Source organism: Lagopus muta, chromosome 8, assembly GCF_023343835.1.
Source record: "Lagopus muta isolate bLagMut1 chromosome 8, bLagMut1 primary, whole genome shotgun sequence".
NCBI classification, from domain to species: domain Eukaryota; kingdom Metazoa; phylum Chordata; class Aves; order Galliformes; family Phasianidae; genus Lagopus; species Lagopus muta.
In genome coordinates, this window is record NC_064440.1 from 12,788,386 (window position 1) to 12,814,307 (window position 25,922).

Here is a 25,922-nt window from a genome sequence, read left to right on the forward strand (position 1 = left end):
GTTGAGATGAGCAATTGGAACTGCTCAGAACTTCTGACATCTGAAAGAAGTCATAACGTGAGATTTCCAGTTTCACAAAGCAGTGGGATTGAGTTCCAGATTTGAACTCAATATTCAAATGATTATTTCTTCTTACTATCTGGCTGGACATAACTGAAGAGCTTGAACTATCCAAAAGAAAATAAATTTTAGTTACTGGAACTGAGCTGAAATTTAGATGCTTTAACTTGGATATCGCTAGTTTCCCAGAAAACAACATTCAGTTCAAAGAACAACCTGCATGGGCAGTCTTGATGCACTCAACAGCACAGTAGTTTGAGTTCTCACTTGATTGTATTAAGGTAGAAAGTTCATTCCTGTTGTTGAGAAGCAAATCTTGTATTTCTCCAAGTTCCAGGAATCCTATACTTTTCAAGTCTTGGAGTTTGTTTCTCTTAATTACTACTTTTTGAACTGTCAAAATTTTACAGTAATTAAAATGTAAGATAACATGGAAACACTGACAATGTACAGAACCTTTAAATTCTCTACTCTGCATTTTTAGTAACAAAAAAACAAATCAGTTGTTTTGCACCAGCATTAAGTGCTCAATTCACATAGATTTTGAACTGATTTGACTACCTTATCTGATGCAGAAATCCAACACAATAAGACCAAAGATGCATCACTTCGATTTGATAAAGTCTGTGATTGTCTGTTCTCTTACACTTGAAAGTTAACTTCATTACCTGAGAGAAAGGTGAATAATCCATCAGAAATGCCATTTAGATTGTGTGCACTCTAAGCATGGAAGTAGAAGTGGAATCATCAAAAGTCACTATATATAATAAATGAAAATTATTGCTACAGGCAAATGTGTATATACCTGAGAGAACAGTATACATAATTCAGTTATAAATATAAATGTTACTTTATGCTTTATGGTTAAAAAGAAAGCAATGTTGGTATCAATTTTGAAGCACCTTTCTTATGCTCATAAAAAATACAGGAAGTGTTCAGTAGGATTTAATAAATAATAAGCAGACCGCAGTATAGTGGATAGAGGTGATGAATAACCAAGAGGAAGAGACTAAATACAATATTTGTGTATAATTAAAGCACTGAGCTATTGCTGGTTGATTTGATTAATGGCACCTTCTTAATTATAAAGCGTCTTTACTCATAATTTAAAAGTGCGACAGAATGTCTTTTGCTCATCCAGAAGCAAGAGACAGTGGAGAGATGAAGTGTTTTATTATCTTTCTTGAATAAAGATGAGTTCTAATATAAGGCAAGCACACTGCAGTGCCAAAGTGCATGAGAGGTTAAGGGAGCCACAGGTTAGGATTTACAACCAGCAGATGGCACTCATTTTATTTAATTCCATTCTATTGAACAATCTTTCATTCCATCATGCAATTTTATTTATTCATTCATTTTAAGATAGAGATCAACTTTTGCAGAAGGTAAATAAAGTTTCTCATGTTGATCCTTAAAAAGGGGAAGGAGAGGTTCAACTCGTTTTAAAATTTCCCAAAATTTCACTTTTTAATTGCACAAGCAAGCAAACAAGAATGCAAGCTTAAAAGAAATCTAAAAAAAATTTCAATTTACACTAAATGTTTCTAATAGACACACAAAGAAGTTTCACTTGTTTTGCCAAAAATTCCATCCTAATAATATATTGAGATTAACTCAAATCTTTTCCCTCTATCAATCCCTTTATTAAAATCTTCTGCCAAGCAGTACCATCAGATTATCTTTTGCAAGCCAATATCGTTGCTCAAACTACAGAAACGTCACTTGTCAGTTTAGACTCAAAACTCAACAACTGCTCTCCAATCACAGGGAGGGCCCTTTCCATTGTTGGAAGCAAAGCTCATTTATTCCATTTCTTAAATTCAGGCAGATTTGGCACAAGAAAAGCAAGTCCATAGAGGAATAGTTACAACACTGACTTCTACTCTAAAACCCAGCAACTAGACAAGGAATTTCATATTGGGTCATCAATAAACAGCTACTTTCAAGTCAAAGCCTACTAACACCTTTATAATTACTTGTAAAACTATCCAGTTCCCACTCAGTTCATCACTAGAAGAGCATGCCTTTTTTGCTAATACTCAAGAGCACCTTAACAGGTGATTGTTACCACTGGATCTGTGAGGGTTATTTGCAGGCTATGCATAATTGCAATTGGGTATGTCTAAAAGCAGAAAGAAGAGGGTTTAACCTGGTTTTAAGTTCCATGCCCCTGTGCTGGTTTCGTGTTTCCTGGCAATGGTGTAAACATCAGCATGGCAGATACAAACATCACCCAGGATCGAAGAACAGAGCCAACACAGACAATTCAGCTGCCAGCTACTCACATCATTTCATACAGTATGCTGGTCTTCCTCTAGCTGTAATCTAAGTATTCGATAGATCTAACTTGATTTACTTATTAAGTTGCTTGATCAGAAAAATGAAAGAAAAATTGAAATAACATTTGCCTTCAGGTCTTGACAATATGATCACTCCCACTATTACAACAGTGCTTCTGGCAAGTAAACTGGATGAATGAAATAACCTGTTCTACAGATAAAATGCTAGTGAGTTTGTAATCTCTTCTGCCTGAATAAACTGATCCATGTCTGTTTGGCATAGTTCTAATGGCAAATTCCATGCCGCAGAAAGACTGTGAAACAAGATTCCTGAAATGCAGCCAAAAAGGTCTGGATTTTTATAGAGCGATCATATTTTCTCTGGATGCCTCTGGCACAGAAGTGACCGCTAATAAAACTGGGTTTATGTCCCAGCTTCATAGTTACTGAGAAGAATACTATCATGCTACCCTTTTTCCCCATCATCTCTAGCAGAACATGGATTGGATTAAGAATTAAGGAAGTGCCCAAGATTTAACCTTGCTGAATTCGAAATAATTTTCAGTGAAGGTATTTGCAAGATTTAGAAGAAATCTATCCAAAATCTATCTAGCTAAAAAGCTAGATTCAAAGGCACAGAAGCTCTGAGGTTTGGGCATCTCAACTATTACATCTGTATGGTATACATACAGTGCAGTAAAGCAAAAAACCAATAATTCTACTTGTTCAGTTACCACCTGGTCTACGTAGACAACGTAGTGTTGAGTAAAATAAATAATTCTGAAGTAAACTGTGAAAAGACAAGACTGTTGAGTAGAGAGCTTAAGAAAGCAAAGACTCTACCATTCTCACTCTACCCAAACTCTGGAGTTGGCAGTGAGTACTGTGGTAAAGCACATAGAAATTTATATATGGCTTGCCTAGTATGTGAACTTTTTCCATTTACCCAAAGCCATGTATGCCTCTGCTTCCCTTTCTTCTGCATCAAACCCACTGAAAACTCTGAGCAATGGCATCTGAATAGCCACTGCTCTCAGTGAAAAACGAAGGTGGGAGACAGTGTTTACAAAGGTCTAGCATAAGATGAAAGGGGTCATCAATTTGTTGCTGGTGCATTAGGTACAAGCTGGGCATGTACCTAACTGGCAATCCAGGCACACTCATCCTAGAGTGCATCAACCACTCCAGTAACAGTGGAGTGCATCTCGGATTCATTACAGGTTTAAGTTTAAAGATTTTCCTTATAAAAGAATATTCTCTTAAACTAAAAGTTGACAGGACACAAACTTTGTCATGGAGTGCAGGACCACTTGAAGTAAGCAACTCTTAATAGACATACTGGAGATCAATTGAAAATCTTTGACCTACAGATTCCTAAAAAAAAAATCTAAAGCCCTCCTGGGTGAAAATACTTGACATATATCCAACTAGAGCAAGATATCATGGCATTAAAAAAATCTTTTGCTATAGATCCACTTTTTTCCTTATATCATTCATTTCTACATATATGAAGCATCAGCAAAACGGAGATTTTCAATTCTTTACTATACGGGAGGAAAGCATAGATACGTGGAGCTAAAGAGTTTTTTCCATTTCTTTATATTTTCAAGGATTGTTTTGACTGATCATATCGATATTTAAGTAAATTCAGTAAGTTCATGCTTTGTCCCCTGGTCTTTTGAATCTTCACAAAAAGCAAAAGGAAGACTGAATAAGTTACCAAAGGCAGAATTAACTATTTGATCACAGAAGTGGTCTAGATTTAAAGCGGTACATAGCAAACTTTTTTTCCCGCTACTTCTGCCCACCGTTTTTCATACTCGGCAGAGGACCTGGACTATTTTGATGCCCCTCTTAAGGAGCTGAGCCAGATGTTTCTATCATGCACAGTGCTGAGATAATCAAAGTACATCTGAAAGCTAGATGATTTGCCTTTCATTACTCTGCATTACCACTACTAAATTGCCCTGAGCAAGCTAGTTTGGCCATCTTCAAACAACATTCCTAAACAGAGTGGAAACCATCAGAAATACTGAATCTTCATATCCTGGGGATTTGGGCAGATCAGTGTCAAAACCCGGGTAGAGCTTTACTATGAAAGAATTAAGAAAAGAGTCATCATGGCAATATTCAGGGTTATATTTTGTTGAAGTCACATGGACATCAACTATTGATTAGTGAATGTTGTATAAGCAAACTCACATACTGTCACTGTGGGTGGCATATTAATTATCAAGTAAACAAGAGAAAATAAATGTGCATGAAGTTTATTGTTATTAAAAGCAATGGGAGTTGTTTATCACAGAGCCATATGAATTCAAACTGAGCAGAAGTGATAATTTGACCCCTTGGTTAATATCATTCCTCTGGCAGAGGATCCATGGGATGGATGATTGTGAATTGATTGCCTTGTGCAATTAAAAATTTAGAAATAACATAGAAATAAACTGCAGCAATATTTCAAGTATTTCAGTTTGTGTCAATGAATTTCCATCAGTAATGGCTTTAGGTCCAGGGTAGCAAATAGGATACTGAGATTTGATTTTTTTTGTAGTGTCTCCATAGAATAAAAAGAACACTTTATTACAAATGTATCAGTACACAATGAAAGGTGTTCTCACCGTTGCCATCTCTCCTGATATTTATTATGGGATTTGGAACACACCATTTTTGTTACCCTTAACTTTTATTAGAAAAGAAAAAATTAGTTCTATTCATCATAACATCCATCTGTAAAATGTCAAACTGAAACATTTTGTAGCAAAGAAAAATAAGAATTAGAATTTCACTACAGTGAAATCAAGTCATGATTGCTGAACATTTCAGTATGCTTTTACTTTCCACTGTCATAATGCTATAAAAGTCCAAAAAGTCACAATGGAAATAAAGTAGTCATGTCCTTCTGTTTCCTCTAAAAAAATCCTCAAAACTCTGAAAAATAAAGTTATTTATCTAATGTCTCATACACAGTTTGTGCAACTTGCCCTCCTTTTCAGATTAATATTATCCAGTTCTCAGTCATGTAAATGAATAGAGCTTGTCAAAGAGGTTAGGAATCCAGAATCCAAACGAAAGTTCAGATCTGCTCAAACAGTATTATCAATAGCTGAAAACAAGTATGATGTAATTTTCGCTGTTCAATAATTTAATTTCAGACAGTTCCACTATTACTGAAATAACATTTCCTGATAACAAGTTTAAAAAAAAAAAAAAAACTGAAAAGCAAACCATATAAAAACTTTAAAAACTGAACTTCTATTTGCAGACATTAGAACAAGATTATCTTAACATCTCAACAGCCCTCCATCAGCCTAGATGATTATCAATATAGAAATCTTAATGAGTCAGCTAACACGCAGTGACAAGCTGTCTACTTGATAATGTTTAAAAAGGATCTATTTATTCTTGAGGCTCAGTGGGAAGATGGGATGTGCTTTATGGAAAAAAAGATGGATATGAAATCCCTGTATTCTAATCTTATCTTAGTTGCCCTGTGAAGTTGTAAACACAGTTTCAGGGAGCCTAACTGCAGTTCATCACAGTCTTTGGAATAAACGTAAAATCTTCTCTTCAAAAGCATAGGGATGAATGTTAGAGAACATTTGATTCCAGAAATCCCATTAAGATCCACAAATCAGGAAACCAAAACAATGCCATGGGACTTTTCAGAGCAATTCCCCATTGAGAGGCTCTTTTCGCTGTTTTAAGTAATTGTTTGTACTTGAACCAAGATATATACCACATTATCGCTGACCTGTAAGGAAGTAAATCTTCTCTTGCTCTGAGTCCCTACTTGGAATTATTTCACAAGCTGCTATGTTCATTTAAAATTCCCTTCTAATTCTTTAAGCATAGTAATTATGTTTTGCTCAATGTAATAATATCTTTCTCCATTTCTAAGTAATTTTCTCTTGTACTTTTTGTTAACCTTACTAACATCAGAGTAACTAACCCTCTTGACCAGCAGACAAAATATCAGCATACCAGTAGATGAGAAGCTGTTCCTTCCTATTAATGATTCCTTACACTCTATTACTTTTCTCTTTCTCCCACACTTTAAATGCTTCTCATTCAAAATGCCAGTATAACTCACTAAGACTTTTCTTCTAGTATTTATTGGCTCCATCATTGTCCATGTCCTTCAGTATCTTTTCTTGCTTTTCCTCAGAAAAAAAAAAAAAAAGTTCAAGCGATTCCTCTTCCTATTTGGGATTCTAGACTTTCTTCCTGTTCTAAATCCTTCCTTTATGAGTCACTCTTCCTGACAGTTTATCGTGAATTGCTTTGAGTCAAGAAACCAGATGTATTAATTAGTTGCTTGTCTCAGTTAACTTTTTCCATTGAAGACACAGAGTTATTTCATACTGCTGATGTGCTTAAAAGCCACATGAATTCCACAAACAGAAAAGATAATTCTCTAGGATCATCAAAATAACTGATGTTTGTGTTTCTGCAAAATTTCTGAGGTGAATTCTGTGTAAGTATTTAAATGCATAAATGTTTAACTATTTTACTGGACAGCAGGCATAACACTGTAGATGCAATCTTGTGGCAAATTAGTCCTGCAGATGTACTTACAACCTTAGAAAAACAGCAATATTCATGTTTTCAGCAGTTCTCCATACAAATAAGTGAGTGAAACTACATTAAGGTTCAGACAAGAGGGGAAAGATATATTCTTTGAGTAAAATGCAATTCTAATCTATCAGTATTTATTTTGAGACAAAAAAAATAGATTTTGGACCTTTTAGCTGACTCTTCCTTGAGAGCTTTGAAACTAGAACTCAGAATTCAGGGAAGAGAATCAGGAGGTGCATTGAACAAAAGGAAAGATTTAGATTGTCTGCACTTCAAGAGATGAATTCAGGAATACAATTCACATTCCCCCATCCCAAACACAGCTGGAAAACAAAAGTGCCTTTTCTTTCTTGCTATCCAAAGTCTAGCCCGAATTCTTTGAAAACAAACTCACTGAAAGATAAATTAAGTCCATCTAAGGGGCCCAAAGTGGCCATCATTACACTTGTTACAAGAAGTCTGCCAAGCCGTACATCTTCCTATGACAAATTCACCCTGTAGCAAATTTAGCATCTTTTTAAGCTAATCCAAAGAGAATGATTTACTGGCAAGTTGCCAAAATGAAGTAGAAAATACTCACTTCCTCCATCATTTTAATACTTGTAGTTTATAGCTGGTGTAAATAGGTTTATAACCTTCCAGTATGAAGCAGAGACATCTGCTCCACTCAACACTAAACATCTGGTTATTCCAACAAAGCATATAATTATATTTAATGGATGAGAAGTGTTTGATGGATTACATCCAAGTATCTGAATAAGACATTTGTGCATAAAGACTATTTGCATGGATTATCTTGACAGGATAACAAGACACAGTAGAACATTATTTTGCCTGATATTTATATTGATATTGACTGATGCTTTGCATTGCAGAGGCTGCAGATATTTTGGTTGTGTCATGGTTTCAGCCACAACAGTATTAACAGCACTGATGTTAGACAGTTGCTGAGTGTCAGGTCATAGCATATATATGTTATGTGTATAATATATTACATATATAATATACATATGAACAAACATTGGTGTTATATATAGCTTTTGATATATATATAAACACCAGAATTTTTCTCATTTCCTTTTCTGTAAGTAATTTTTATCTCAACCCACACATTCTATTTTGCCTCCAATTCTCTCTCTCATTCACATGGGAGACAGTGAGCAAACAGCTGTGTGGTGCCAAGCTGCCTGCCGGACTAAGCTACAGAAGGCTGCAATCACAAACTCCTTTTTTCCTTAGACAGAATGTAAGATGTAGAAACCCACATAAGATGTAGAAATTTTGATTTGCTATACCAACAGTCCAGCCTACTTACACTCTAATATTGTTCTGTATTACACTTTGACAGTGGATTATGTTTTTCAAGCTAAGCATTAAATGTTCAAAGAACGAACTCCTCTACTTGTCCTCATAACCTACTGTCATCATCTAAAATATGGTTTTATCAGGCAGCTGAAAAGAAACAAAAAACAGAAGAAAAAAGGTCATTTTTCAGTTAATTGATGCAAGCAAGTAACTCGCCAAAAATGATAAAACAACAGATAGTCTTAAATAGAGAACTATTGTTCTAGAAACAGTAATCATAAAATTCTTCCAAGATTACATTTTTCATTAAGAATTATGACACAGAAGTAGGAGTGTTCTAATTAAGCTGAAAGGTTTTGTTAATAAAGGATGATCAGAATAGCAGACAGGAAGAACTGAGTAACCTTGAGAGGTCTAGCAGAACTGGGATGAAACTTCTTTGTTTAAACTCCAAAGTAATATTTTTAGAGGCTACAGGCCATGATTCTGCCTATTTTCTGTCATTCCCAGTTCCAAAGCTCATGAGTGGTGGACAAGACTGAACTACCTCAGACACAAATTGATTTTATTGTGAACAACAAGATATTAAAAAGCATTTAGTAGTGAGTAGGTATGCCCATGTTCCAGGAACTTCTTGTTCTGTATATTTGCTTTTCTGAACAGGACAAGGCTTTCATACAAATATATATATGAAAGCCAGTATTCCCATCTTCACCTTCATGAAACACATGCCAGTAACAACTATGAATATCAAAATACACTACACATTCCTGTAGACACACACCTCAATACATATAAAATAACCATGACACTGGGGGAAAGATATCTTTTCCCTGGGATTTTATACTTCATAGAGGCTACAGGATGAGTCCTGAAAGCCTTATTTATGTCACTTGATGAGGAGCCCAAATGTTCAGTGCTTGCCAGGAATGCTCTTTTGCAAATAGATAGAGCCTTCACATTGCAACTTTCTGAACTCTTCTGTGTTTCTCTTCAGTTTCCTTTGAAGAGCAATTTGCATCACAGGCAGCACTGGGAAGCTGAGAATTCACAGATCCCACAGATTTTATGTTAGTTTGCTTGGGAAGACGATGGAGCAAAAATTGCCTAAAAAAAAAAAAAAAAATAAGCAAGCACCTTCACATGAATAAATATTAATAGCAAAATTTCGCACTTATAGAGCAGCTTCCATCTGGAGGTCCTGTCTGGCTTCATAAATATTAACAACCCAGTTCTGTCAAAATCTATCAGAACATTTCCACTAGGATTTCTTGAAAATGTGTCTTGGGGTTATTTTTTTTTTTTTAATAGTTGTTTTTAATGCCTCCTTCTGCATCGCAGCAAACATTCTCTTCTGGATCTCTCCTGTGCCCTGAACAGACTTCCATTTGAACTCCTTGATCATAGGATCATTTGAGTCAGAAGAGATCCTTAAAGGCCACCTGGTCCAACTCCCCCGCAATGAACAGGACACTGACAGCTTTACCAGGCTTCTCAGAGCCACATCCAGCCTGACCTTTAACATCTCCACGAACAGGACGTCCACCACTTGTCTGAGCAACCTGTTCCAGCCTGTTCTTGGAGCTTAATTAGTCCTGCAGTGACTCTTTTCAAGAAATGTTGACTCCTTACGTTTGCTTGTCCCCTACTGTACAAGCCTTAAGGGAGACCTGATCAGAAAAATTTCAAGAGAACAAGCATGTTTGCCTCACTAGGAAGTTAATGGCATTCCTTAAAGCAGGATTCAACATATTTCTCTCATTTAACAAACCTTTCTCCTTGTTAACAATTTCCCTGCCTCCAAGAGTCCCATGCGTTAAAAAAGAGCTCTGGACAGAAGTAATGTTAATGTGAATATAAAGCAGACCCTTGTGGAAAGAGGGCTAAAGAGGCAGTAGGTGAGATAACAAATGGCATCATATGTATCAAATTTGTGTGTTTTTTTTTTCGTAAGTTTACCCAATGGCAGTGCTTCTGTGAAGATTCTCTATACTGCAAGATGGTTGGATAAAGAGCCACATTGAAGGCAGAGCTGCTGCTCCCTGTGACAGAAGGTGACACTTGGATTGTGAAGTTAGCAGCAGTCTGCAGTTACTTCACTAAGAAGCCAAATAAAATTTGTTTTCCCGTTAGGACACTTGTTGCTTGCTCACGAGGGTTATTTGCTTATTTTACTATCTCCTGCCATTTTTTCCCTTCCTCAAGTGTTAATTCACTGAATAGTTTCTCTCACAGTAGCATAGTTCTTAATCCAGTTATCCACAATCTGGATTTCTGTTGTGGAAGAATTTCCTTCACAGCAAAGTTTACATTCACATAGCAATTGGACAGATCATACAATACAAAAAGGCATTACAACAGAGGTGTGATGACAGAAGGACTAGCACAATAGAAAGATGCTATAAAAGAAGGAAAGAAGATTATTCACCCATATCAGAAGATTACAAGTTTGTAGGGGAAAGCTTCACCAAGGAGGGACCTCCAGAAAGAGAACCTTCCCCAGTGGCAGTCAACCCTTAAATGAGATCTAGAAAGATGCAGCCATGTTCCACCCCTTCCAGTCACACAGCTGAATTGCCTTCACCTGTGCTCTGAGTGCTGATGGAGTCCTTTCCCCAGATGCTCAATCAGTAGTTCAGGCCATGACTCTACAGCTCCCATACAATCCATAAAACTGTGAGATACTGCTGAACATTCTTCTGCTTTTGCAGTGTTTCCAGTGCATTTAATAATATTTAAAGAATATTTGGTATTTTTAAGCATGAAAAAATTGCTTATTTTTACAGAATAAAATAAATATTTGATGTTTTATGTGCACAAGGAAAATTGTTTTCCATTCTCCCACTTCCTACCTCTGCCAATGACAAAACATGTTCAGGTAAGGAGTTCATAAGATGTTTTGGCAGATATTTTGGAAAAGAAAAGTAGAGAGAAGGAGCATAGTTTTTATGAAAGCCAAACAAATCATGACTCATGCATTCAGACACAAATGTGATTCCACGCTGATTTTTAAAAACCACATACAAAACAGCACTGAAGTGGTCTGATTCATCATGCTTTTAAAGCAGAGAACTTCAAACAAATTTAATAGAAGCATTTTTTAAAAATCCATTCTGCTTTACAAAATAGAAAATGTTAATGCTGTCTGCAATGAATCCAAGCCTATGACACATATCAAAAGCCAAAATCCTTACTAATAGGGAGAGAGTGGGAGGATCTTTTCAGGTGCCTTACCCTTAGTGTTTTGTGTTATGATTTTGTCCTGAATAAACTGTTTTACAATTGAGCAGATGAAGTAAGTTGCCTTCAAATTATATTATGAATGAATTGCAAATAGCAAGATCTTCACAGCTTGAAGAAGAAATGTTACGTTCAGCTTTTTTATTCTGGTATTTAAAAGCCCTGGAAAAACAAGCACATGATGCATCTTTGTTTACTTAAAAAAGTTGCATCCCACTCCATAAGAGTCAAGGAGTCAGTCCCTACCACAGACATCAGAGATCTAGGGTCATAGACAACATGGCTCAACCAACTTAATCAGTATGTCCTTTCTGCTGTCTGAGACAGCAGAACATTGATTCACACAAGAGAGTATTAAGAGCGAGAAGTCACTGCCCATAGCCATCAGCTGCCAGGCACTAAGAACATTTGATTCCTAACCGACCCATCTAATTTCTTAGATGAATTAACACCCTGTGACTATTCTGTGAGCTAGACAGTCCTGCCTTACAATTCCACTTGGAAATATGAATTGCTTTAAAAAAAATAAACTTCCTTGATTGCTTAGAATTTGACCTCTGACAGTGATAACATGCGAAAAGAAACAGTGCTACATGAAAGTAAACACCCTATATCTTCTGATATGCAATTCACTGCTTAAAATTTCACTGTATTACATCACAAAACCTACTTCATTTATCTCTTTCTGCTCCCAGGAAAACATACCCCTTACTCTTCCCAGATGGCCCAGTGATCTGGTAGGAATTCCTCCACAAGAATTGGTTTGATTTTTTGGGTTTTTTTGTTTTTGTTTTGTTTTTACTTTTTCTTTTGGTGCAAAATAATAAAAACAAAGCAGCTAAACAACATTCATACACGAGGACTTCTCTCCTCCAAGCTAAACGAGCTCAGCTCCCTCACCTGTCTTTGCAGGATGCACTCCAGCTCTTTGTGGCCCTCCTCTGGACTAGCTCCAACAGCCCCACATCCTTCCTGTACTGGGGGCTGCAGGCTTGGACATAATACTTCAGATGGGGCCTCATGAGGGCAGACTAGACTTGTGAAACCCCTCCTTCTGGCTGGGGATTAACAGTAGCTTTTCTTGTTTATTTGTGACAGAAAACACTCCCAAGGAAAGGAAAAAGTAAAAGAGAAGCATCCAAGATCAAGCCTTTGCTGGAATGCTTTTTCCTTCCTGTAAGGCAGTCCCCTGAGAGCAGGACTCGTGGGTGTGAGACAAATGACATCCCCTTCCTGCAATGTGTTTACACAGGATTCACTCAGCCACATGGGCATCTAAAATAATACATCTACTCACAATCTTTCTCAGTGCACCCACCCCATCCCTACCTAAGTGCTTAGACACACATTGAAGGCCAACTGAAAATCTCACAGGTAAGACAGAGGCAAGTTCATCTTGCCAAGAGATGCAAATGCTACAGCCTTGGAGACACTCAAGGTCAGGCTGGATGGAGCTTTGAGCACCTGATCAAGTTTTAGGTGCCCCTTTTTATTGCAGAGGAGTTAGACCAGTTGGCCTTCAAGGGTTCATTCCAACTCAAAACATTCTAAGATCTTTCTGCTTCTGGCCTTTTAGTTCCTGAGAGATATCCTGTGCTGCAGTGCTGTATCAGGGGAATACACTCTTCCCAGGGCTCTTTTGATTCAAGAGGAGTAGCTGAGTGCTTAAGCCATCTCTTTCCCTGCTGGTGACCAGATCACCTGTTCTTAATGCTGCTTGAAGATATTCATCTCTAGCACAAATCTGTCTTATCTTTCTCCCATAAAAGAGACTGTCTGAGATGCACCTGGGAGCACTGGAGATGAATGCATGTTTATCTCCTGCCAGTTTCAGGATGCCTTATTGCAGAGATAGGGAAAAGGATGCTAGATCTGTTGCTTCCACTTGTGAAGAAAAGTCTAGACCCTAGGAATTGCTAAGCAACTTTACATGAGAAAAAAGACATCTTGGGGTGGAGGGGAGTAAAAAAAAAAAAAAAAAAAAAAAAAATTGTTCCACAAAGGATGATAAGAACACAAGAAAGAAAAGAAATAGATCTGTATGAAAAGGAAATGGGCAAAACAGATACAAAGGGCAATTGGGAGAGCTAATGAAGCAGCTAGGCATGAAGGGAATGGAAGAACCACTTTCTAGAGAAGCAGCACAGGTCTGAATTCTGTAGGCCATCTTATTTCTGAAGGGAAAAGAAAAGTTATTCTCTCCTTTCCAAACAGCAAACAAAACAAAACACACACCATGCCATCCTCTCATGACACCTTGCAATAGAAAACCATATGGGACTGCAGGCTGCTGTTCCACGGGGGAAGAAATTGAGGTTGCAAAGTGCTAAGGGTGTTTCTGGCTGTCTGCCTAAGCTGCCTTGCTCTGCATGCACACAAATTTCTTCCTGGAAATCTGGACTAAGTGGTAGCTGTTGAATTATATCCTGCCTCCAGCAATGCAAAGCTCCTCCCAGTGAAATTCAAGAGGATGGAGCCAATGCAGGTGTTAGTGCTGCCAGGACATCACCCTGACCTTGTGGTTCCCTCCTTCCCTTTCCCATCAAAATGATTTCAACTGCTGTTATTGTTTTCATTTTGGGTTCTTTGTATTTGGACTGTGATAGAAATTAGGTCTCCCAGTTCCACTACAAGGAAAAAGGGAGTTATTACAGATTTTACATGTTACATAATGAATCAAAAAGAGAACAGAAATAAAGAACATAACAATATTTCCCTGCCCTAAGACAGCCAAGCCTCTTTCCCAGGGCTTTTTTTGTTATCCTTCTACATTGGATGCATTGTTTTCCTTACAAATCTCTCACAGCAAACACAGATGCCACTGCTCCCACTGACATGGATAAATTTCTGAAAATAAATGTTAATACCATCTACTTCACACCCCAGAAAGAGGCTTTCATTTTGACAGTTTGGAAGAGTATGTTTCCAGTTTTACCCACCAAAGCCCAGAACAAACTAACACAAGTTACAGACTGGAAAGAAAACCACTTCTAAATTAAAACTTCAAAATTCCCTACATAAATAGTTAAAATACAAGTTTCTTTATCATCATTATTATTATTACTTAGTAGATATACAAGGGATCTAATATGCCACCCAGCCTTGCAGTTTTGAAGTCCAAACAAATTAGCCAAGAAGAATTAACTAATTCCTTTGATACCTCCCAGTTTTAAAGCTTTTAATTTTTATTGTTGTTTTTAACCTTCAGACTGATATCTGGGAGAAATAATTACTTTTCAACAAAGTGAAAAATGTTCACTCTGGAAAAAGGTATTTTTTCCTCTTTCTAGAAGATTTAGACTGCCTCTTCACATCACCATTTTTCCTATTAGTGTCTTTTTCATTCTCTACCAGTTCAGATGCTGAACTAAAATACAAACTTTAGCCCAAATTAGGGCAAGGCAATAAAAATATTTAGAACTGATGGAAAGGGCCTAATCCACTATTTCTTTTAATGTTTCATCACAGATCACGTTCACTATAACAATGATCATTCACTTGGTAGCCCCCGAATTCTCTCAGCAGCTTCACGTTTTCTGCAAGAGTGTGTAAGAACTTATAACCATTGTTTATATAAAGCCTCGTTAACTATCAGACAACTTTCTATACTTTACTAGTGATATTCTTATTTCCCATGAAACCATAAACCTAAAATGACTTGCTCAGCTATTATAAGCCTCCAGCTATCTAAACTAGCTGTGTTATAATGCTATCTACCAGTTCCTTACCCTCTGTTTGTGCTTTAGCTTTTTCATTCTAGTGTCTCATCCTTTCTACTGTTGTATTACCCCAGATTTTTTCCAACTGTGTCTCCAACACACCAGAATTAGTTTGAATTTTTACCTTCCCCACTGTCTTTGCAATTCTCTGCCCAGTTAAACTCTACAGTTTTAATTTACTCTTTCTATTGCATCTGGCAAGTTACTAATGAAAATGTTAAAAGAAAGAAATCCAGGCTACAACCCTGCAGACATGTATGCAAAACATTGTTTTCATACTGAACCACCAGTAACTGCTTTTTCACAGAAGCTGGTGAAATTGGACATCTACTCATTACGTTAGCCTCCTTCCAGCAGTTTGTTATTGTCTCAGTAAGCCCCTATGTATCCCTTTCCTAACAGCATCAGAGATACAAAAACATTATGCAAAATGTCCTCCAAGGTCTGAATGGCCAGTGTTCTTCAGTGCCTGCCCACAAGTCTGCTAGACCAAGTTTCTCCTGCTTCTTTACTTTCCTGAAAAACTAACAAAGTACCACTTGCATTTTGTTTTTGGTGTTGTTTTTTTTTTTTCTTTCTTTTCCTGGGGCCTGGGTAAACATATCTTTCTATTAAAGACCACAAATAGCTTCCTAGTATTGTCCCATCAATGATGAATCTACTCCTTTCCTTCTTCCTGGATATATAAAAATGTTTGTCCAGCCATGTCATACTGCCTGCTTTGTTATTCACATGCTGAAGGGTCATGCTGCCTTGGGGAACACAAATCAAAACAAATCCTTGCCCAGATAAATTAATAAAACTTTGCAGAGTAAAGAACTCAAGTCCAGACTATCCAAAGACACTTACCACAGTAAAATCCTTTTTTAATTATGTGTCAACCACTGTTGATATACTTGTGATATACTCAATATATACTTAATATACTTGTGAGTCTATACTCAAGAATCCTATAACATTTCAAGACCACATTCAGACTGCATACTGCAGCATCTAATGTAGATTTAATCTCTATTATCATCTCTATTGCCAGGAACCAATAGGCAACATAGGCACAGATGGTGAGACCCATGGTGAAATTTGCAATACCCAATTTGTAAACTCTTCAGGGTTTGTATCCATATCTGAAGTAGATAGTCTAGACCCCCTTTATGAAAAGCAGACAAAACTAGGAATTTCTTATTTGTGGTTTCTCACTGCCTAACCATGTTTAAAAAGAATTAGAATAATCATGGACTGGAAACATTTATGACTAAGGGAAAGCAACACAAGTGATCAGTGTATTCAGTATATTCATCAATTTTACACATTAAAATTTATAAAAGTGGAACCTCAGCTCAAAGCTGACATCTCACAAAATGCACAGAGAAGTCCAATTTGTGCTCAAATGATCATCATGCTCTGTCCTTTCTTTTCTGACCTGATTGGAATCAGTATAAGGCAGCTGTGAAAACACACAGGCCTTGGAAGCATCACCATTCCCCAGGAACTGAGGGCTGTATTAAGGGCTCAAACTTCTTCCTTTTGTGCTAAATATCAAAAGGTGTAAGACTGATGAACAGAGAGACTGTTGTAGTTCATGTCTAGCTTTTCTTCTAGAAGCAGCCTTTTGATTTCTCAACTTAAGTGGAAGTGATACATTACCAGGAAAGTGAAGGCATTTATTAGGCAAGCAGACATCTTTGAGAAAGCATCACTTGAAAGAAACCTGATTCACAGCTTTGAAGGCATTATATAGGATCCTTTGAAGTGTGCAGCAATGGATGTGACTTACACAGTTTTCAGCAGAATCTTTGATACATCATCATGAGTAAGCAAGTTGTGAACAAGATCAGTGAAGGCAGGGAAAGGGACCAGGGGTTTAGTTTGCAAAAATCCAAAGATATAACATCTAAGCATAGCAGGTACCCAGAAACCAGTGCTCATAAATACAGCTGGAGGATCTAGCAGAAGCAAGAAGCCTGTTGCCCATTTACCCATGCTTTTTTTTTTTTAAGCTTAAATTCTAATTATAGTTAATGGCAGGTGTTTGGAAAAGACAAGATTTGGTTGGGATATGCAGGACCAGACTCTCCATTTGGAGGAATCAAGTTTAAGCATATTAGTTGTAAGAATTAAAATACCAGATAACTACAAATGGGACTCATAGCTAGATAACAAAATGCTCATCAAGAGATCTCCCATGTTTCAGAAAGCATACAGCGACACATCAGGAGAAAGGAAGCAAAGCTGTCAAACCCTCAACTAAGACAAACTGCTTTGTTTCTTTCAAAACTAAGTAGAGGTTTTGCAAGAGCAGAAGCAGTGGAACTGGTGAGGATCTGAACAAGCAACACCATAAGTACATTCTACTCAATATTTTTCTTCATGTAGATGTATAGAACTATTATCACACAACACAAAGCCAAGCCTCGGTAACAAACAGCGATAGATGAATGGATAGAAGAATAACTTGCTTATGGTCTGAAATTGAGAAAGCCTCCAAAAAGCTCAAGAGAATAAACGCATCGAACTTAAGAAGCTAGGTAATCTCACTACAGTTTCACATACCTTCAGGGAAAAAGCAGTTCTTTAGAGTGACCCAGTTGGTTTTTCTCTGTCAATCCACTTTCCTCCTGTCACAGATTACTAAAAGAAAAACATACCACTACTGTATACCACAAAGATCTAATTTCTTTAAATTTTGTCTGTTTTATTAGGAAAAAAACAGATTGTTTCCCATTTCCAAGGATAGCCAGAAGGCAGGCAGCAAGTACTCTGCTTGCTTCACCTCACCAAATGCTTTACACATTAGGAAATCCAGGATAAGCAGAAAGCTTCAGCAGTCCTTTAGTTCTGGGACAATTTTGCATTGCTCCAGACCATCAAATGATTGTATATTCTACCTGCATTACAGGGCGCTAAGCAGAGACTTCAGCTTTTATAAGTTTTAATAACTCTCTATTAACATGGTGCTCAGCTACTACAGTCATTACTATGACTGACTTGCAGTTGACTAGATGAGATAAGGGCAGACAGAATCCATTCAGTCTTCAGCACTTATAGAGGTAGAACTGTATACTACATGCTGAGGATGCTGTATCCTTTTCCAGATTCTAGACTACGGCACTATAAGAACAAGTCTTCCAGAATTTGAGCTTGGTCCCACTGTGAATATGATGTATATGGAACCAAGGTTTTCTGAAGAACAGGAAAAACTGAGGTGACTGATCCGCATATGCAATTAACCTTGTACTTGCATAAACTGTCTTAATTTGTGCAAGAGTTATGAACCATCTTACTATTGTATCAGCAGACCTCACAGACACGTGAATTTTTGCCATATTTAAAAACAGTGTTACACCGAATATTTTTGGTGATTGAGGTATTGTTACTTGTTTGCTTTTGTCTACAGATATATCTGCACACACAGGAATGACATTATTTTCTAATTGCTTGGCATAGAACTAATACTCAACAGTTTTAAAACCATGAAAAATATCATAGGAAAAGGAGGAATCCATAACATTTAAGAAGGCAAATTATGATGCAAGAATTTGCCAAGACACTTTTTATTAGTACACTTAAATAAGGAAGGCCATAACTGTAGATCAAGAACTATTACAGGATCCTCTACATGAAGGAAGAATAAAATATCTGCGCTGACCTTGACAAAGCAATATTTCTCTTGTGATGGCACCCACCACCAGCTGCCTTGTGAGGTAATACGAAGATTCATCATTGATGAATCATTCATTGGTTTGGAAGTCACCTCTCTACCAAAGCATTGACAATAGGAGTTCATCTATATTCATCTCCATCTTTCTAATTGTCTCCCAAGAAGTTATTTCCCTGCTAGCAAGATGCATAAATACACCTGAGACATTTGAAGTCTAATGGCAAATCTGTACTGGCACAGCATTAGAAAGAAAAATTTTCCAGGAGAGCATCAATTGATCCTAGAGCCTGCAACCCCATTCTAGGACACACAGTGCTACTTTGCCACAAGCTCCTTTCAGAACCTTCAGTAGATTTGTAGATCATATGATCTGAACTGAGTTAACATAGTAACAGGCTCTCTCAGCTTTCAAAGCAGATGCCTCATAAGCATCACCCAGACATTAGAAAACCTGATCCTGAAAGACTGATAGGAACTTCACATAAGATAAAAGGAGATAAAATGTATCTATTGAGATAAACGTTTCTGGGAATGTTAGCTTGAACTGACAACAATTACCAAGATAGACCAGAGAGTATCAGCTACAAAAGGAAGGAGCAAAAACTTATGTTTTACACTGCTTGACAGAGCAGAGAGACTGTATTTCTCACTGTGAAAAGCTATTTGAGACAAGGAGTTGGCCCAGCTCATGAGCATCCATAATATTTGGCTCCCAGGAATCTAGAAAAGCTGGCTTGATTACATTATTAAACATTGCCTTTGTAATTCAGGTACTCAAACTTTGCTCAAAAGAAGCCTCATGTGTGATCTCTTGCATGTGGTTTAGAAAATGCCTACTCTGTGTGTGACATGCAAAGATAGTTTACTTAGTAGATATACATCCAGAAGCAACATGGCTATGTAAGAACAGAACTTTGCCAGGGATGCTTTCCTTTCTAGCAGAGAACAGCCCACCCGCCCTGCTTCCTGACACTGTGAACAGCAGAGTACATTCAGAGGTAGCTTGGTTTACTTTACTGCATCCCCACTGTGGACAGAAAAGTCATCATCTTCATTTTTTCTTTGTTTGATTCTAAAACAATGGAGAATACACCCCCCCACACTCCTTTTGCTTCCTTACTTCATTGTGCAACATTATCTAATTTCCTATTGTTATTAGAACTACTACTACCACCTTTTATCTTTTACTTAACCACATGATTAATTCCTATTTCTCACTGTCATGCACCTAACCATCCTAGACTTGTTTACCATGTATTTTATCAGCTTTTACCATTAATGCCACATCCTGTCCAAAGCATTTGAGGAAAGTAACACCAAGGCAGTTTCTGTTCATAGAATATATTTGTCACATCAAGGAAAAAGAAGCTACATCACAAGGAACATGTCATGCTGTACAGAGGACACAAAACTCTTTAGAAACTGTAAGTGCAGGTGTGAGAGAGCTATGGCATCACACTAATGTTTGCAGCAGGTTATCAGAGAAAGTCTGTAGTGAATGACTCTACAGCAAAAAACTTTGATGACTTGGGTTCATGCTGAGAAAAGTAGTTGTACTGAAGACATGGAATAAAGTAGAAAACAATTTATCTTCCCACTTAGTTACTCTCTCTGAGCAAAGAGCTCTGGGCCAGGATCTCTTATTTCCAGCTGAGCCCTATCATTTTACATCAGCAAAGAATCTGGCCTTCTCTCTTAAGAGAGTGAAACATGAATCATGTTGCATACACTTAATGAGAAATCTGGAGTTACCATGCTCTTTTAAGTTCACAGGACCAAGCACAAATGCAACAGACTTATTCTTTTATGGTGGGATAACAGAAAATTGGCTGCATCTCAGTAATGTAGGCCCAGAAGTAACAAAGTAAAAGGACTAATCATCCAAACTAACAATGAGTATTGTACAAATACAGGAAATAAAAATCTCTATAGGCAAAGAGAAAAGAGTTAATGCTCTGCTTGATATTATAATCTATCTTTCTTTTCTGGTAGAAGGTTTACCAGACTTGATATATCAGCTGCTGTCTCTGATACACATCCACTGCCTCCCTATGTGCTTCATGTGTATGCTTGCATATCACTCTGCAGTCAGCCAGCAGCTTTAAATTATCACACTGATAGCTCACATGGTGACATTCCTCATCCTGTGCTCATGAAACTTAATTTCTAGGTCTCAAGTCTACATACATACACACAACAGCAGAATCAAAGAGCCAGTTTACAGTGACCACTGGACTAGCAACTGTTGCTTGGGCCATTTTATAACAGCAAACTCTGGAGTGAGCTAATACAGGTGGTTTCATCAGCATGTAGCCTCTAGGAACGGAAGAGATATCACAATCATGTAATCAGATACTGTGTGCTTTACAGGCCACAAATTTTCATCAGCTGATTCAGAGATTAATATCTTCGAGGCCACTCAAATCACAGGATGATACCAGCTAATAACTTTATTTTTATTTTTTTTTCCCCAGCAAGGTATCTGGAATATTTAAGTGGAAAAAAGTACTTATTCTCAATACTTTGTTCCAAACCTTACTTTAAAATTGTGGGGTTTTTTTCCCCTCATTTGCATTGTTATGAAGTAGATCCTCAACTGTTAGCTCTCAAAAAACTTTATTCCACTAGATTCAAAGTCCACTTCATTACACTCACAGAGATATACTTGCAAGCAATAATCATATTACCTCTTGACTTTCTTTTTGCTAAGCCAAGCAGATGCATTTCTGCAGCAAGGTCTTAATCACATATGAATCATAAACCTACTGCACTTCAACATATACCTATTCCTTGCTATCAAAAAGGAAAGGAAGAGCTCTGCCACTGAACTTCTTGAATCTGCAGTTGGAATTCACCCAGTTCACAAAACCCTTTGAGGCCATCCTTCAAGTCAAACAAGACTCATAGCTACAAGTAGGAGCTGTGGAAAGTAGAGGCCTATGCTCATTACATACAGTAACACATGTAACATACAGTTTGTTTCACTCTGTGTGAAACTTTGTTGCTGCACTAGGGAGAACCAACACCACAAACGCTAAGTTTTTGTTGTTTTGTATTGTGAGGTATGTTACAGTACTGTGAGCAGACTGTTACCTTTGAAGTTATCATGTTATATATGATGGTCCCATTCAGTTTCCCGTAAGAACTAAACAGTGCCAGAGGATCAAGCTTCTCATACTCTTCATTGCAGCAAAAAAAAAAAAAAAAAAAAAGTTTCATGGAGCATAAAGGAAACTGAGCATATAGTGCTCAGGAGGCTTTCAGAAAACATTCAAAAAAGTAACAAGCTGGTAAGAGGTCAATGAAGCTTGTTTTACAAAATATTTGCAAGACAGCAGGAGTTAGTTTAGGACACTACAATTCCCAGAAGATGTGAGGTCAGCCATTGATGTCTTTTTACAAAGATCTGTAAATGATGAGATTCTCATAGTACTTTTTAAAGTTTAGTTTCAAGAAGACACCTGCTCTTCCCAGGTTCTTCAGACAATAGAAAGATTAATGCACACTTCCATGTCAGACACCATTTTGTCAGACTGCCCCACTCCTGCCATCTGTCACACAGCAACAAAACATAATGGAATACTGTCAGGAAGTTCAACTTCTGCCATATCACAGAAATCTGCCTCTGATATTGCATGATAACTTAATTGAAGGCATTACTTTTGGAAAAACCCTCATACCTACAATTCTCTAATTGATATTTGAACTGTAGGATTCTTTTTTCCCCCCTCCCAATGATAAAAAAAATTCAATATTTTCAACCTTTTCTATCAGCACATTAAAACCGTTCTTCTATTCTTTTAAGGAATCCAAGTAACTGTAAGCTCTCTGCCAGCAAACTATGAAATTTTGCCATATCAGCTCAGTAGCAGTATGGAGAATTGCTAGAAACAGTCCTTCCTCTACTATTAGAGTAAGCTCATGAATAGTATTTACGAGTCACCCTTCCAAAACTTATAAGATACCAACCTAGCGCTGTTAAAAAGCAGACTGTAAACACACACATACATACACAGAAATATGTGTGTTATCAATGCATACATATTGTCCATAGTTATTCAATTTGCCACTAAATTCACTAGTAAGTCAATGGCAACTCTAGGGTTATGCCGTTATACATGAACAGCTAATTTATTACCAGGTGCAGCTAACTGGATACAATTGTTAACACACTCTGCATCAAGGCAGGAGTAACACTAGGGTAGTTGTACCATACAACCAGTTATTGAGATGGAGATTGATGAGAAAAGATTAGCTCATACTACACCTGGGCTAGCAGCAAAAGTAGTACCTGATAACAAATGAAACAGGAAACTGCCTTTTTTTTTTCCAGACAAATTTTGAATTTCCCCAATTGAAATTTCCCATTTTGAATTTCTCTGGGGGACAAAACTTGAGCACGTTAAGCAGCATCTTATGCTTAACCACACTGACTTCATATACAGAAAACATCAAGTACCTATCATCACCTATTCAGTGAGATCAGATACAAAGAAAATGCTACAGTTGCCCACGCCAGCTAACCACAGCTCTCAGGCTCACATCTCCACGACTCTTGAACACCTCCAGGGACAGTGACTCCACCACCTCCCTGTGCAGCCTGTGCCAGTGGTCAACCACTCTTTTGAAGAAGATATTTTTCCTCACACTCAACCTGAACCTCCCCTGGCACAGCTTGAAGCCATTATCTCTTATCCTATTGCAGTAACGCAATAAAAGAAGCCAACTCCTCACCTTGCCAAAACCTCCTTTCAGGGAGCTGCAGAGAGCGATAAGGTCTATCCTGAGCATCCTCTACTCCAGACTGAACCATCCCAACTTCCTCAGCCACAGCCCACAAGACTTGTGCTCGAGGCCCTTTACAGCTCATTGCTCTTCTCATGACCTCAGGGCCTTAATGTCTTTCTCGTACAGAGGAGTCCAACATTCAACATAGTACTTAAAGCGTGGCCTATCCAGGGTCGAACACAGAAACAATCAAACTTTCGTAGATTGCACAGAAAAATATGTGATGAGACGTAAGGAGAAATTGCACGTAATTAAGGTTCCTATTTATTTTAATTCAGTTCTAGTGTTCTTTAAAAAAAAAAGTTAGCCCTTCAAGCTTCACAGCAGATTAGCACTAAGATCACGTGCATATGCATGTGAAAGAGAACACAAAACCCCATCGTTACTTAAGGAAACACTAAAGTATTCAGCAGCAGCCATTGCTGAAACACAGACTTTGCTTCACATCATCGTGCAGAACAACACTAACGTTCTCATTTAAAGTTTACAGAAATTTTAAAAGGAACGTAACTGAGGCAACATTTTGATCTCAAGTTTCTCACGATCCAAAGACACTAAAGCAATGATTCTCACATGCACTAAGCAAACTCATTCCAATATTAATAGGGAGCCAAAGACACAATTCAAAATGCCAATAAGATCTCAGTAGCATGTTTCAAGCTCGAAGCACTCAGCAAGTACTAGAAAAAAACCCCAGGCTCTATCTAGCCTAACACACCAGGGCGCTAAGAACTTACCTGAACTCCGTGCAGCTCCATCCATGCTGGCTCTCAGACGAAAAAACATTCACTGCTCCTTGCTCAATAGCTTTTGTACTTTGCTGCAAGAAACAGGTGCAGTACATCAACGGTTTCTGGGGCAAACAGAAGGAAGGGAGGCTCCCTCTCTTCTTATTGGACATAGCTGATTGCCTGGCCGGGCCAGCTGTGATTGAACGTTATGTTACCTTAATCTCATGGTAAGTAACACATGTGTATGTAGGCCTCAAAAACAGGTTTTTTTCCTTAGCATACATCACCTGGAAAATGAGGAAGAAGTGTTTCTACACTCTAACCATAAGCTTATTCCAGGGTTTTAGTCAGGATTCCAAAAAAAAACCCATATCTTTTGATTTGTGAATTGTTTAGAATAAAATTAAAAGTAAAACACAACAGTACCCATAGAGAAGTGAGCTGGGAGCTTGTAAACTCGTTTGTGATCATGAGGTATACCCTGCCTGTGGTAATCAACTGCAACTTTGGAAATGATTTGTGAGAGCCTATGGATTCATAAACACTGCAACTAGTGATTAGTGGGGAACACTGCCTAGAGGTGCTTGAAAGGAGCTGGATCTGCACTTTGTTCCTGAGCTACTGGTGTGATCCTACTAAACTCAATTAGGATTGTCAACTACATCTCCTAGTTATTTAATTAATCACTTAACAACGGAAGCAACTTGACTTAGTAAACATAAACATATTTATATTTCCTTAAGCAAGTTGCAGAATGAAAGAAAAAGATTATATAAGCTTGAGGTTGTGTAAAAATAAATAAAAATGAAATCATGAGCTGTGAGAAAAATGAAGTTCCCCTGGGCTAAAGAATTTTGTGGAGTTATTTTTAGCAAAGTGATAGGAGCAATGCTAAGCAACAGGGTCTCAGGGTCTTTGCATACGTCCTCATGGTGCTGCAGTTTCACTTAGCGTAACTATGTTTTTATCACATGCCAGCTTTGTGCTCAGATAATGCACTGGAATGCTAAAGTCTGCGCTGCAATATCTCTGCTTTTATAATTAATCCAAGTCTGTGGAAAGCAGTCTGATAATAAAACTAAGTCAGACTGTTACAACACCAATAAGATGTTAAAGATATCTAGCAAAGCTATTAAGAAAGTGTACTTATAAAAATTCTAAGACAGCATTATTTTGTAGGATAAGTACCTTTGAATAGCTGGCAATCTTGCACAGAGACTGAGCTGCAGATTCACCAGTAGTGGTGAAGAGAAGAAAGAGTTTTTTGATCTTGCATTTGTAGAAGAAAAAAATCATAAATTGGTGTCCTTTCCTCCACAGAGGACAGTACAGGCAAGCTAAAAATGAGAGCAAATACTTCAGTTATTATATTTCAGGAAGTGTCATCTGCCAATCTGACTGTGCCTGTGTTGCAATAACACAGAAAGTGGACTTAAAGCACATACACTCATCCAACACCTTTGTTGGATGTACCCCATCAACAGTGTTGATCAAAACAATTAGAAAAATCTCAGCATTTGATGTGTCCTGCCCATGTCTGATCCATCCAGAATAGAAAGATTAA

General features: G+C 37.6%; 1 long non-coding RNA gene across 1 annotated transcript; it reads right to left on the reverse strand.

The window, feature by feature from the left end:
- Positions 1-8,761: 8,761 nt before the first annotated feature.
- On the reverse strand, positions 8,762-24,476 carry LOC125697081 (uncharacterized). The gene is made up of 2 exons (XR_007378672.1): positions 24,365-24,476; positions 8,762-9,329 (listed from the first exon to the last, which is right to left on the reverse strand). It is a non-coding gene; the product is annotated as an uncharacterized LOC125697081 (long non-coding RNA).
- Positions 24,477-25,922: the final 1,446 nt, after the last annotated feature.